This window comes from Macaca nemestrina, chromosome 2 (assembly GCF_043159975.1).
Source record: "Macaca nemestrina isolate mMacNem1 chromosome 2, mMacNem.hap1, whole genome shotgun sequence".
Taxonomy (NCBI): domain Eukaryota; kingdom Metazoa; phylum Chordata; class Mammalia; order Primates; family Cercopithecidae; genus Macaca; species Macaca nemestrina.
This window is the reverse complement of record NC_092126.1, coordinates 17,189,829-17,205,324: the sequence shown is the minus strand read 5'-3', so window position 1 is coordinate 17,205,324 and position 15,496 is coordinate 17,189,829.

Genomic DNA, 15,496 nt, shown 5'->3' with positions numbered 1-15,496 from the left:
TCTTAAATGTTAACAATCAGCATAAAAAGCTAATATTTTAGCTGAATTTTGAAAAATGAATACAAGTTTTCCATGTAGATGGTGTTAATAAGGTAGAATACTGGTTTTCCAGGCAGAGGGGCAAGTACAGGCCAAGTATTGACCTCTGACCCAGCACCAATAATTGAGCCAGTACTTTCTGGAGGAGGTAAAGTTGGGAGAAAAGGGTGTTCAGAGATGAGGGTGGGGAAGGGAACAGGTCCCAGGTCCTGAAGGACTTGTAGGCCATATATAGAAGCTTAGATTTTCTCCTTTAGGCAATGGAGACCCAGGGAAGAGTTTTAATCTGGGACAGATGGAGAGAGTATCATTATGGAACATGCCCAGAGGGCAGGGGTGGGTACTATTCTATGTAATAATCCAGGTGAGAGGTGGCAAGTGCTGCCAGCAAGGCAGGGACAGTAAAAACTGAGGAAGGGTCCACAGGAGGGAGCATACAAGGGGCGTGCCCGAGCTGTGAGTGCACCAGGACTTCTTGCCTTTACTACTGCTGAAGCCCCAAACCCAGAGTGGCATGAGGCAATGCATAAGGGGTCGTTGAATAGATACATCAACAAGACTTGTGAATGGATTCAGAAATGGTGGGAGCATATCTGATGGGGTTATATTTTCTCTCAGTATTTTCAGACCTCTCTAATTATTGGACTCACCCAGGGTACTTATTAAATATACAGATTCCCAGCAATCCCCCAACCTAGTTCCTCCATCTTTTGATGAATCTTGAAATCTCTATTTTTAAAAAGAACTATTGATTAGTGGTAAGAAACTAATGGTTCATTAGGTAAATCCTGCTAAACTGACTAAAATATTAGTGGTCAAAAAGGACAAGGGTGCTGGGTATGTCAAAGAGGTGTCATGATTCAATCTGGGATTGTGCATTCATTCTTCAGTGCTGTTTAGAGATGTTTATGAGCACTCCTATTCATATCCTAGAGCACTTATAGTAGGGTTAGTTATGTCATTTTAAGAAAATAAATGTCTCTATTATATCTCTATTATAAGTTACATGATTTCCATCTGTTTTTATTACCCTTAGGTAATACACAAATTCTTCTGAAATTCCCCCACGTTGGGATCTTATCCTTGGGCTAATGAGAAAGGCAGCGGGAAAACTTCTTCTAGAATGTTACTTCTCAGAGTGTGTTCTGCAGACCAGTGCTGATCTGGGACATGCTCATAACTGGCCCATGAAAGGTAAGAGCAAAAATTGAGGTGAGTCATTTAGACACTACAATAGAAACATCCTCAGTACTGTTGACCTCCGGAACATGATCATTGCGGTGGGAGCTGTCCTATGCGTTGAAGGATGTTTAGCAGCATCTCTGATGTCTTCCCACTAGATGCTAGTAGCACTCTCCCAGTTTTGACAACCAAAAATGTCTCTAGACATTGGCAAATGTCCTCATAAGACAAAATGTCCCAGGTGAGAACCATGTCTTTATAACAATTTAATAGAGTAATTTTATGCCTAAGAATCCAATAATATGAAAATAAAATTGTATCAAGTCTTTTAATTCCATTTTCTAGTAATTCATTATTATATTTTGCTCTTAATTCCTACAGAGTTTTAAAAAGAGCCCTTCCCTATATATAGCTTAAAACACACAGGGAGAAAGTCACTGTAAAATACAGAAGTGGTCCTTAGAAGAAGAGGCACAACCTTGGACTATCTATCATTCCCCTGCCACAGTCAACATTACAAGATGACTTTGACGAAATTAACTAGACTTTGCTTTTTATGGTTTTATGTCTGTAACCCATCATGAAGTCTTTAACTTTCCCATATCATTAGAAAGGAAGAAGCAGCCAGCACTAGGTTATTCATTCTCTAGTGAAAGTAAGTAGCTCTTTTTTTTCTTTCTCAGGACAGATGAAAATTTGCTGGAGGAGAAGGTGGGGAAAGAACCTAGAGGTAAACCCTCAAAATGTTTGTATGAGAGAAAGCCCTAGGTAAGAGGTCACACACTCCCTAACCACACAGGTTAAATTTAGTCTACAGACAGGTTTTATTTGCCTCTCATATTGACTTTTTAAAAATTAATTACAAAACTACTTCTCATAGAAATCTTGATTGCCAGCTTCTCTTGAAAGATCAGAGCCTTTTGGGAACACTGGGCCTACCTTACCTCACAATGTCAACCACTGAAGCGGAAAAGCAGCCGCCATCCTCAGCCCTCTTTTGCTGTCTCCTGACAGCTCACTTCCTGATCCATGTAGCCATGTGAGTTGGCAATTCCTGGACAAAGTCAACAGAGCATTTCATCTGGAGAAATAGAGGTGACAGAGGATTTGGACTTTGAGGATACAACATGGTAGACCCAGGGACTGTCCAAATCTGGGACAGGGCAGGTCAAAGGCTAGAGTGCTTGCAGTTGCTAGGTAATTTAGGTCCTGGGTCTTGGAGGTAGGTCTGCTTCAGATGGGACTAGCAATATGGGCACCTCTACAGGAGTGAATAAAGATTGCCTGAGCCTGATCTTACTGCATTAATTGGAAGTTGAGCCATGAGACTTGTCTGTCTTGGTCTTGGCAGCAATGTCCCTCACTAGCTGTCTCCCATCACTAATTCTCCCATCACTAATTCTTTGGTCTTGTAAGATTCAAGGGGTCTCCCAAATTTGATTGCTAGAGAATGTTTAACCAATCTGTCAAGCGAGCACTCAAACTAAACTTAATGGACCTTAGGAAAATGAGTAACAGTGACCTTGATTGCCCTCTGAATGCCAAGGAAAACACTTAGTGGGTATTTACTATGTGCAGGCTTTGAGGTTCCAAAGACAGATGAGACGAATCAGTGCTCCTCACCCTACGATGCTCTCACAGAGGGATGAATTCAGCTGTGTAAAAAGATAATCAAGATGGGTGAATGCTATTTCAGAGGATGATCCAAACCCTGAAGCAGCTAAAGCATGAGTAACATAATCTCTGTTCAGACAACTTGGAGCTTCCTGGAGGAGATGCCATCTCAGCTGGGCTTTGAAGATTAGGTGGGTTTATTAGATAAAGAAAAAAATAAAGCATTGTAGCCAAAGGAATCAGCTTGTGTAAATAAAGAAGACTGAAGGCTGACTGAAATGAGCAGCAGTTTAGTATGGCAAGAAGAGAGTGTGAGTAAACAGAGTGGTAGGGACCCGAGAAAGGGCTGAGCTCAGGTCAGGTCATGTCCTCACATCAAGGTTACTCAAGCTTGTTGGTTGCATGAAAATTCAAAAATTATGTGATCTGATCAACTTTGTTTCTTTGGAGATGAAATCCGATGGCATACTACAGACTGGGCAAGAAAAACTGGAGGCAGACAGTCCAGCTCTGAAGCTGTTTGCAAACCTGAACTAAGGCAGTGACAGTAGTGAGATATTCTCTAGAAATTTCAAGACTTACATTAAACGAGGAGGTGGGAGAGAGGAGGGTGCTTTCTGACTTGGGGAGACTAGGTGGTTGATGAAACTCTTAACAGCAATGACAAAAATAAAGAGCAAAGAGCATGTTTGAGGAGATATGGTAGAGAGTGAGTTGTTTAGGACAAGTTTGAAACAACTGTGGGATCTTCAAACAGACTTATCCAAAAGACGCTGAAAAATAGGATACCAGAGTTACAAGAGTAAGAAAGATACTAGAGATATCAGTGATTAATGAAGCCACATGAGTGGCTGAAAGTTCTAGAAAGAAAAGGAAGATCCAGAACAGAATCTTGGGGAACCTTCAATTAAAGGGACAAACACAAGAGAGGATACTACAATACGGGAAAGAAAGGAGAGTCAGAGAATTGGGAACATGAAGACTAGAGTGATAGAAACCAGTGAAGGGAGGTTTCAAGAAGCAGTCAGTCCTTGTGTCCGCCTGGGGATGTGCAGAAAAATATCCATAGGATTTTGCAATTAGGAGGCCACTAGAGACCTTAGCTAGAGCCACATCAAAGGAAGGGGAATGGCCAGCAGCTAGAATGTAGTGGACTGAGGCATGCACTCAGGGTTTGTGGAAGTACAGATGGTAATGTTACCCGAAAAGGGGTCCTGATACACCAAGAAAGGGTTCTTGGACCTCGCACAAGAAATAATTCAGGGTGAGTTCATAGAGAAAATGAAAGCAAATGTATTCTGCCTACTCCATAGGCAGAGTAGCCCTGAAGGCCGCTAGTTGGCTATTTTTATTGTCATTTCTTGATCATATGCTAAACTAGGAATGGATTATTCATGAGTTTTCTGGGAAAGGGGTGAACAGTTCCCAGAACTGAGGGTTCATCCCCTTTTTAGACTACAAAGCATAACTTTCTGATATTGCCATGGCATCTGTAAGATGTCATGGCACTGGTGGGAGAGTCTTTAGCATGCTAATCCATTATTATTAGTGTATAATGAGCACTGAGGACAACCAGAGGTCACTTTCATTGCCATCTTGGTTTTGGTGGGTTTTAGGATGCTGGCTTCCTAACCACATCCTATTTTTATCAGCAAGGTCTTTGTGACATGTATCTTGGGCCTATCTCCTATCTCATCTCGTGACAGAATGCCTGACCTCCTGGGAATGCAGCCCAGTAGGTCTCAGCCTCATTTTACCCAGCCCCTATTCAAGATGGAGTCACTCTGGTTCAAATGCCTCTGACAATAAGGTGGACTACTAATTCATAAATTTGATGTTAAAACTAACCCAACAGCCTAGAGACTGGAAGCAGGCTACAATTGTGGTATTTCATCCCCATTTGTCAGCCTTAATTGCTGGGGATGTCTTGAGCTTATTTGTAATGAGAGGGAAAGGCCCAGTGAAAAGAGAAAGGCTGAAAATTCCTAGAGACAGAGGGTTCCAGGGCATGTTCCAAGTGAGGACTTTAGGAATGAGGGGAAGACCACAAGTCCTGCTTTTAGGCGTAATGGGAGGGAAATTGACTTGAGGGAATGTCTCATGAAAATCCTAGTATTTCTTAAGGTTTGGCCTTGGGGAGCAGGAAAGTCCTCCCCCAGGAACTTGAGGACCCCCAGCAGACTCAGGGGGCCCCTCCCAGGAGCCACCAAATCAGAATCACTGGGAGGAGGGCCCCAGGACCTGCATTTTAAACCAGCACCCCAGAAAGCCACCATGTGAGAAATGATACAGAGTAATTATGCCCCCTCTGAAGCCCAGTTGCCTGGGTTCAACTTTTATCTCTGCCAATAACCAAATGTATGATATCGGGAAATTTACTAAATATTTCTTTGCCCCAGTTTCCTCTTTTGAAAAATGGGCATGATGGGACCTACCTCAAAGGGGTGGGTATTGGTGAGGAGTAAATGAATGAGTGTATGGAAAGTACTTAACAGCAGTGTCTGGCACATAGTAAATACACAAAAAATGTGGACACATTGCTTTTCTTTCACATTTTCTGTCATAATCATTCTCAGTTTATAGTATGAGCACGGATCACTTGGGGAAATGCATTAAAACTCCAAATTTTCACTGCTGAAATTCTAGAGAACATAATGAAATTGGTCTGAGATGGGGCTCTAAAATGTGTGTTTTAAACAAGTCCATTTTCCCCAGCCCTCCCCACCCCCCATAATTTTAGTGTAAATGGGCAAAGGACCACACTTCCAGAACCACTGTTCTACAGGATCGTGCCCATTGGGCTAACTGTGGCCCTGCTCTCAGCTTTACCTACTTGCAGGCAAGTCAAGATGGCCCTGACGCCCCTCAAGGCCCTCAGGACACAGGATGGTGAGAAGAAAAAGGGCTATCAACTATGACTAATTATGATTTTTTTTTTTTGGAGACGGAGTCTTGCTCTTTTGCCCAAGCTGGAGTGCAGCGGCGCAATCTCGGCTCGCTGCAAGTTCCGCCTCCCAGGATCACACCATTCTCCTGCCTCAGCCTCCCGAGTAGCTGGGAGTACAGGCGCCCGCCACCGCGCACGGCTAATTTTTTTGTATGGTAGAGATGGGGTTTCACCTTGTTAGCCAGGATGATTTCGATCTCCTGACCTCGTGATCCGCCCACCTCAGCCTCCCAAAGTGCTGGGATTACAGGCGTGAGCCCCCACGCCCGGCCTAATTATGAACACTTTTAAAACAACTTTTGGTTTTAAAAACCTTTGACTCTGAAAGTATTTTCACCCAAATTAGTCATATGTCAGCCTTAATTCCTACTCGTGTTTTCTTTGGGGGGAAAAGCAATTTGAAAAGAGATACAACACGGGGCATTTTTCTGGTGTATTTATAGCACAACCATTACTATGTGTGCTGGTTTCAAACTTAACATTACAAAACACAAGAACAATAAAACTTAAAATGTAAATGGGCTCAGCAAACCAAACGTTTTCTTCCAGTGGGGTAACGGTTCTAAAATTTTAACTTGAGTATTCAGCACAAGGGATGGTTATTTACATAAATAAAAATAATGGAAGGAATGACTGGAGGTGAAATTAGATTCCTCCTGGCAACTGTATGTAAAGAAGGGTAATTGAAAAGGAGAAGACAGGTGTCTGGCCTCCTGTGTGCAATGCAAATGAGCCTCACTGGCTTTTTATTTTTTATTTTTTTCCCCAATGCTTGAAGTACTGTGAGTACTGGCTTTCAGTTGAGTAAGGCTGTTTGCAAATGATGTGTAGGTATCCTGGGTCCTCTTGCTGATGAAAAGCAGTGGCCAACAGGGTTAACTTCTGTTCTCTAACCCAAAGCAGATTCACAGTAATTTATCGGGGTTATCTGTATTTTTGATTTAAAAAATTAGAGCTTTGCTGCTTACAAGGCTTTTAGACCCATTAACCCGAGGTTGCAAATGGGCTGTCTGAAGCCATAGTTGGCCTACACAGGTTTTCTTTTTGGTCTGCATAATGTTTTAAAAATATCTAAATGGTTGCCAGGGTTTTTCTCTTAATTGGGAGAATTCACATTAAATTCAGATTTCAAGCCCTTAAAAAATATGGTGTCATGACCTATATTCTCGCATGATTGGAATGAGCTGGAGCCGAGTAGCAGCTGCTCCCTTTATATAGGAAATGTATTTTCTGTGTTATCCTCTCTGTGCCTCAGTTTCTTGATCTGAAAAACGGGGATAGTAGTTATGCCTCTTTCATAGAGTTTTTGTGATAAGCAAGGAAGTTGATGTAGGTAAAACACTTAATGCCCAGCATTTAATAAGTGCCAGAGTCTCCACCCAGCCCAATTGAAATTGATTTAAATTCCTAGCAGGCACATAGTTTACATGCATTTGCATTTGTGACCCTTGCTAAGTCTCGCCAATTTTTAAAAGTAGATACCAAAGTAGATACAGACGTTTCTAAAAAGCAGAGGAGTTTGAGGGTCTTTAGCACCTTCCTGCTAAAAAGAGCTGGCCCGAAGGAATTTAAAATCTGAGGAGAACCAAGTGTTTTGAGTATATAAAGCATTACAGCCTTGTCCCCTAACTTTTCTTCCCCTCAGCTGTAATGCTTTGTAGACTCAAAACACTGTCTTTGTTAAACTTGGTAGGGTAAGTTTGCAGCTTTGGGATTTTTCCTTTCTTTTATTCTCTCTCTTCTCCTGTGCGTTTGAGTAGTAAGAATCCTTAGAAATCCTCAAATAATTTGGCATGTGTTTAAAAGGAAGTATTAATAAATAAAAAGTTCAAGACAAGATGGTGCTCCTGAAAATACTGAGTAGGAACCATCATGTGGCGGCAGTTGGGTGAGACCCCAGTGGAGTGGCACTCTATTTGTCACCAGGATTGCAGCATCTTACTACACTGGGTATTTTCCACCAGTCTTCCCAGATCCACTCTCTGTCCTTCCACCTGCTTGGGGTCCCCAGAGGCTAGCTTGTGTGGGCTCTCTCTGGCTTCCCAGCCCTTGGGTGTTCAACTAGATTCAGCCAATGAGAGGCTTGGTGAGAGAGAGGAGAAAATGTGAGGTTGTGTGTTTATTGCTGTGCTGCTGTGCTGGCCTGCTGCTGGCCTGTGGCAGCCTTGCTGTGTCTCCTTACCAATGACCCAGGGCCCCTGCCAGGCAACTCTCTCGAATCAGCTGTGTTCTCTCGGTTCCAGTCATTGCTCTCCACCGTTTCTCCTTCAGTCAGGTCCAGGGATGGCAAAGGATGCCCACCCAAGGAGACCACACCATCTTCAGTGGCTTTCCTGAAGCCCACTGGCACCTTTGAGAACAATCCTCTTATTAAACTCTCAATGCTTTCAACCCAGGCGTAGGTTTCCCGCCAGACCTCTGATTGATAAACTTATCTACCGTGTAATATCCTTTACCACTTATACCCTGCTTGTGTTTTATGAACAGGGCCTTCAAAATCTGTGCCATGTCCTTATTAGTAAATTCTTGGGTTTGATCCTATTATATGTTAAGCAATGCTTACTCAATTGTATTAGTAGATTGAGTAATGTGTTAATCAAAATATCTAATGTTATCAAAGGTGAAATTTTGAAAAGGAATAACATTGCTCCACATGAACTTTTGTCTGTCTTACCATGAAGGAATAAGAAAAATGCCTCCAGGCATGTGCTTCCCATACTGCCTTGGGCTAAGAGAGCGCTCCTGGTCCTCCCCTACGCCCCCAACCATGGAGCTCACATATTTGGGTTTTCAAATATAAGCAAAAATTCTACATAATTGAAAGTGAAGGGAAGGTCTATATAGGAGGAGACAACGAATTCGTTAGTGAAATAGTAGAGTTGTATAGCCCACTATGGTGGCCCTAGGCCACGTGTCCCTACTGAGCAGTTAAAATATGGCTGGTCCAAATTGAGATGTGCTGAAACTGTAGAATGCACACTGGATTTCAGGGTATCTATGAAAAATATGCAAAACATATCATTGATAATCTAAATGTTGATTACATATTGAATTATATGTATGTTTATGCTGTTTTAAATATACTGGGTTAAATGTAATATGTTATTAACATCTTTTTGAAATGTAATAGTAAATTAGAAGTGTTCTGTGTCTCTCTCCCTCACTTGCAACCCATGAGATTTACTGAATAGGAGTGAAACGGAGGGTTAGAGCTTATGCTTGGCACATACCATTTAGCTACCTCCTTTGAGCCATACCCCATTGAATGTCCCACATGTGAACATGATTTAACCCTTTTCCCAGGTAGAAAAGGGATTCTGTGTACCATAGATGTCAGTCAAAGCCACTTGTCCTTTGAGATGTACATAAAATTCTCTCCAACATTAGATCTCCACTAAGAGGGAAGTCATATGCCTCTCTTCCTCTGGTCACTTCTTTCTCTCTCTCTTCTCGCCTTCTATAACTCTTCTCACCTTTGGGTTTCACACTGACCCAGGGGTGGTCAGTCACTCCTAACTCTTGATTTTCCTGCCAGTCTCTTATGCAAAGTATTTAAAAGTTGCAGCTTTTACTGAAAGTAAAAGATGAAAGACATTTCTGTCACACCAAGGAGGGGGGGATTTCTGACTGGCCACCTTTGTTGATAAGCTACCTCTTTCCTCACTCCTGGAATCATCTCTTTATTCTCAAATTCCTTCTACTTCTTAGAAAGAGTACTGTAACCATCTGTTTGTCCTGCTACAATCTTCCATGCCATATATCTTGGAGTATCATCTTCTACACTTAAACAATTCTATGAAGCATCTGTCTTAAACACAGACATTTCTTTCTGAAATGCTCCACTAGAACTTAAAACTAACGTGACCTCTTTATATCTCAATATCCTCATGCTTAAAAGCTTGAAAAAGTTCCTCTGGGCTTACTGTGAATCTTTAGCAAGGCAATACCCGTGAAGAGCACAGAACATGGTCTCAGATAGTAAGCCTTTAGTAAGTGCTAACTGATAGTGATGTTTGTTCTTAAAACAGAAGGAACTTCCACCCCATTATATGAGCAACTTTCATTTTATGGTAATGCTTTGCTTCAGGAAATCCTGGGGCAGGTGACTAGCTGCCCAAAGATACCTCTCTTTGCCCTGCTCTAGTAATTTAATGGCTTGGATTAGCGACATTAGAAAACCCACCAAAGGTTTGAGGAGGTTTCCAGTGGCCCTATGCTGGACCTCTTATGGTACAAACTTTCCATGGCAACTTCTGTAGTAGTTTCCTATGACTGCTGTAAAAATTGCCACAAACTTGGCAACTTGATACACATTTATTCTCTCACAGCTTCTGGAGGTCAGAAATGTAAAATGAGTTTCACTGGGTCAAAATCAAGTTATCAGCAAAGCTGTGCTCCCTCCAGAGAAGCTAGAGGAGAATCTATTTCCAACTTCTAAAGCTGCATCTCTGAGTTACTTGGCTCCAAGCCCCTCCCTCTATCTTCAAAGCCAGCTGCTGAGCACCTTGCTTCAGTCCTCAGATTGCCTTCATCTGTCTCTGCAGTCACATCTCCCTCTGCCACCTCCTTATAAGGTCACATGATTACGTTGAGGGTATGTCCAGATGATCTAGGATAATTTTCCCATTTTAAGATTTTAGCGTGATCACATCTGCAAAATCCCTTTTGCCAAATAAGGAAACATGCACAAGTTCCAGGGATTCTGACATGAACATCTGTGGGGGTTATTATCCAGCCTGCCACACCTGACAATTTACCTAAATAGGAGTGAAGAAATGGACCAGGATTGTGTTTTTCTTTAAGGATAAGGAGTACTAATATACACATATGAGCGGTTCTAACATTCTTCATAGTCTCACAGGGCAAGAGTATGCCCCTAAATCCCAGCTCTAGAAATACTACTGCAAGTGGTAGCTTTTAAAATCCATTCATGTATTCATTCTTCCATCCATCTATTCGTTCATTTATTCATTCATTTATCAGGCAACAAACAGTTGTTGAGACTGTACTAGGTCCCAGGCACTGTGATAGGAATTAAGTAAAATAGAGACTGTACTAGGTCCCAGGCACTGTGACAGGAATTAAGTAAAATACATTCCCTGCTCTCAAGAGGATTACAATTCATGGTGATGACAAGCGATGGCAGGAAATGACCAGTTAAGTAAGCTAGAGGAATATTCTGTCTTGAATGCTGCTACAACGGAGGCATGACAAGCAATGGGAGGTGCTGTGTGTCCTTGAAGAAGGGTGATATAAAGTTAAGGTGATTTCTTGTAGGAAGTAATACTCTGTGCTTTGAAAGATGAGGTGAAATTTGCTAAGTAAATGCAAAAGACAGTAATACTAGATATCTTGGTGTTTTTGGTGAACTATGAATTTTTCTTGATGACTAGAGCTCTGGTTGTTCCATTTAACTACACATTTGATTCCCCTGGGACTAGGGAGACTGATTAAATACAGATGACTCAGTTCTACCTCAGATATTCTGATTTAATTGGTCTGGGGTGAGTTTTTTAAAAATTGGGATTTTTTTTTTTTTTTTAACTTGCAGGTGATTCTTTGTTGTTGTTTTCTGAGATAAGGTCTCACTCTGTTGCTGAGGCTGGAGTGCAGTGATGTGAACACAGCTTGCTGCAGCCTTGACCTCCCGGGCTCTCAAGCAATCCTCCTGCCTCAACCTCCTGACTAGCTGGGACCACAGGCACATGCTACCTTGCCCAGTTAATTTTTTTTTTTTATTTTTTCATAAAGACAAGGTCTCATTTTTTGTCCAGGATGGTCTCAAACTACTGGCCTCAAGTGATCCTCCCACCTCAGCTTCCCAAAGTGCTGAGATTACAGGCATGAACCACCATGCCCTGCCCCGGGTGATTTGAATGTGCAGCCAGGTTTGAGAATTACTGGCCTAAAGCAGAATGAAGGGCAAATGTGGAGACAAGAGACAAGGGAGGGGTATAAGCATAGCTCATCACAGAGAGTTGTGTGCCTTCCTAAGGGATGCTCAAGGAGAATCATTTGTTTTGTCTTGATTTTTTTGTTTTTAGTGGGGGCTTCCAACAACCTCCTTTCTTGCTCCAATGGTGGTTTGCTTTATGGCATTTGCCTCCAGGCTGCCTTGGCTTCTCATAGGTTTTATACAAAAGCATTAAAGCAGGCTAGAATTGAACATGTTTATCTAGGTGCTCTGAATTGAAGCAGCTGGAAAGTGATTATGCTGTGTACTACACATAGGCCTGCCATAGACTACCTACATGTCCTTAGGCAAGATATTTTCTGAGGCTGATTCCTCATCTGAAAAATGGGGATACATATGTAGAAACTCATATGTATTGGTTATTGTGATGTATAAAATGCTTGTGAGAGAGAACATCCTTAGAGCGGTGCCTGGCACACTGGAAGCCCTCAGGAAAGCTTCGCCTTGTTATGATCTGAACTTGCTACTTAAAGGGAACCTGGGAGGACTGCTGGAAACAAAATAGTAAGGTAACACAGAACAGTGACACTCTAATTTACACAGCTTGTCTCCAAACACAGCCCCCAGTGAAGCAGGCCTCCCATATCCATGTCTTCCTGTCATCGCCTCCCAGTGACTCTGGGCTGGCCCTGTGATTCACTTTTGACTGTAGATGCAGCAGAAAAATGGTAAGTGAACTAAGGCTGAAACAGACACATTTTGCATATTCTTATATGTGGGAGCTGAAAATTAAGCAAATTGAACTCATGCAGGTAGAATAGAATGATGGTTACCGGAGGCTGGGGAGAGTAGGAGGAATAGGAGGATAAAGTGGAGTTCATTAATGGGTACAAAAATAGTCAGATAGAATGAATAATATCTAGTATTTGGTAGCACAATAGGGTGACTATAATTAACAATAATCTAGTGTATGTTTTAAAATAACGAAAAGGGTAGAATTAGAATGTTCCTAACATGAAGAAATGATAAATGCTTAGGTGATGGAGACACCAATTACCCTGATTTGATCCATTATACATTGTTTGTGTCAAATCATCACAGGTACTCCATAAATATATATACCTAGTATGTACCCACTATTCAAAATAATTTTTTTGAATGAGGCAAAATTAACACTACATAATTTCTGAGACTAGGTCAAAAAGAGTCCTGCAGCTTCCATGGGGACTCTTGGAACACTCAGTCTTGCTTCTACTCCCCTGAAAGGGCCATACTGTGAAGAAGCCCTAACTAGCTACCTGAAGGCAACATGGAGAGAGAGAGAGAGATGCCTGGTCAGTCTCTAGTCCTTTCAGTCATCCTGGCTGAGGTGCCAGGCATGCGAGCAAAGAAGCCCTCTTGGATATCTCGTGCAGTGGAGTTTTCAGATAACTCTAGCCTCAGCTTCCATTTGACTGTGACCACATAAGCGTCTCCAAGCAAGATCTGCCCAGCTAAGGCTAGTCAACAAATGGACCCATCCAAGAAAAATACATTGTTTTAAACCACAGAGTTTTGAAGTGGCTCATTATCCATCAGTAGATAACCACAATATAACAAAAACAGTTCTCTTCATCCAACATTTTGTAAACACATTAGCTTACAGTCATGTGCATCTACAAGGAGCACTTGAGACAGGTCTTAGATGTTGGCTGGCTTCCCTCAGAGTGAGCATTTCAAGAGATCCAGGCGGAAGCTGCGCCTTGCACCACGTCTACAGCCAAAAGTGAATCACAGGGTCAGCCCAGATTCACTGGGAAGGGATAACACCAAGACATGGACATGGGAGGCCTGCTTCATTGCAGGGACTCTCTTTGGAGACTAGCTGCCACAAGAGCAAATAAACTAGAGTGCCACTGCCCCCACTGTGTAAGGCTGCCTTCTTAATTGGCTGTTGCTTTGTTACATCTTGCAGTCAAATTATTTTTCCATCCTATTAATTGAGTTCTATACACAGAAAGACATTGAGAACTGCTAAGTGGACTAAAGAACAAACTGAATTAGAAACTTTCCAGGTTGAAGGACCCAACCCACAGACATGCTTTTGTTTGCCTGCACTGCAGCTAATTATGATCCCGCTGAGGCTCTGATTGATGTTCAGGAAAACTAGGTGTTCAATGTGTAGTCCATTGATACTGTTTCTTCTATTGTTAGTGTCTGTAAAGCAAATTTAAGGTCTTGAAGGAGAAAAAAAATCTGCCTCTGTTTTTATATTTTGCCTTATGTTATCAGGAGGTTGTGTATTTTGTAACTGCATTAATGAAGCTATACAAATGTAATGAAATCCACGCATATCAGAACAGTATGATCTGGTTAAATGCCATTTGGCTGGGTTAGAATTATTCCCATCACGCCTACCACATCCTGACAGGGTGAAAAACATTTTAAGATTTGTGTAATGACTATGTTTCCTTTGGTCTGAGGCTTTTTTTTCTAATTAATTGACTCATATTTTAAGGGCAGTTTCAGGTTTAGAGAAAAGCAGAAAGTATTTTGAACAGTGTCCATAAATCCCCTCTCCATACCCCTCCCCTCAATTTCCCCTATTGTAAGTATCTTGAAGACTCGATGTGGTGACATTAATACTGTAATCCTAGCATTTTGGGAGGCTGAGGCAAGAGGATCACTCAAGACCAGAAGTTCAAGACCAACCTAGGCAACATGGCAAGACCCTGTTTCTACAAAAAGGAAAAAAATTAACAGAATGCAATGGCTCATTGCCTGTAGTCCCAGTTACTCAGAAGTGGCTCAAACCTGCAGTCCCAGCTACTCAGAAAGTTGAGATAAGAGAATCACTTGAGCCCAGGAATCTGAGGTTGCAGTGAGCTATGATCATGCCACTGCACTCCAGCCTGAACAAGACTCTATCTTAAAAAAAAAAAAAAAAAAAAAAAAAAAAGGATAAAGAAAATCTTGCATTTGGTGAGGTATGTTTACTACAATTGATAAGCCAAGACTGACACATTATTAACTAAAGTCCATAGTTTACATTAGGATCTACTCTTTTTGTTACACATGCTATAGACTTTGAAAAACTTATGGTATGTATTCATCACAAATATGTTATGTATTCGTCCCTGACGCCCAAATATCTGGTGTTCCACCTGACCCATATCTTTTTCACATTTTAATGTCTCAGAAATGGGGATATTCAAATACCATTGATGGCTACAATTAATGTAATGTGCTGTCTCCTTTCCCTACCTCTGTCTCCACTTTCCTTGCCTCTTTCTTCCCTCCCTTCCTTTCCCTTCCAACTTTCCTTCACCTGAGAGGCTCTTGTTAAACTGCCAGCGTATTTTATAATCCATGGCATCTTAGCACTGAGGAAACATGGTAGTAAAAGAGGCCTTGATATGAAGCCTAGTATATACTCTCTTCTCCTTTGTTGCGTATCACTGAGAATAACTAACAGGACCTGCTCCATTCTCCTTCTGACTGGAGTTGTGGGGGAGGTTGCCTAATGTAGCAGCCTTTTTCTGCCATGTGCACATGTCACTTTCTTCCCTGCTGTCAGAATCTGATTCTGTGTTCGGGTGGTATGCTGTGTTTCCCCCGCTTTCTCCTTGAGGTCCCCTCTCCTCTATCTTTCTCTACCCTGCTCTGCCCCCAGGGACTGCCCTGTTTGGATGACATCAATAGGTCCCAAGCCCTTTGGCTTTCAGTTGTTTCATCAGTGAGGAGTCTGGGCAGGAGAACGGAAGGACCGAAGGGGGGTGTTTATTCTCCAGGTTCTCTTATAAAGGCCACCTTAACCTGGC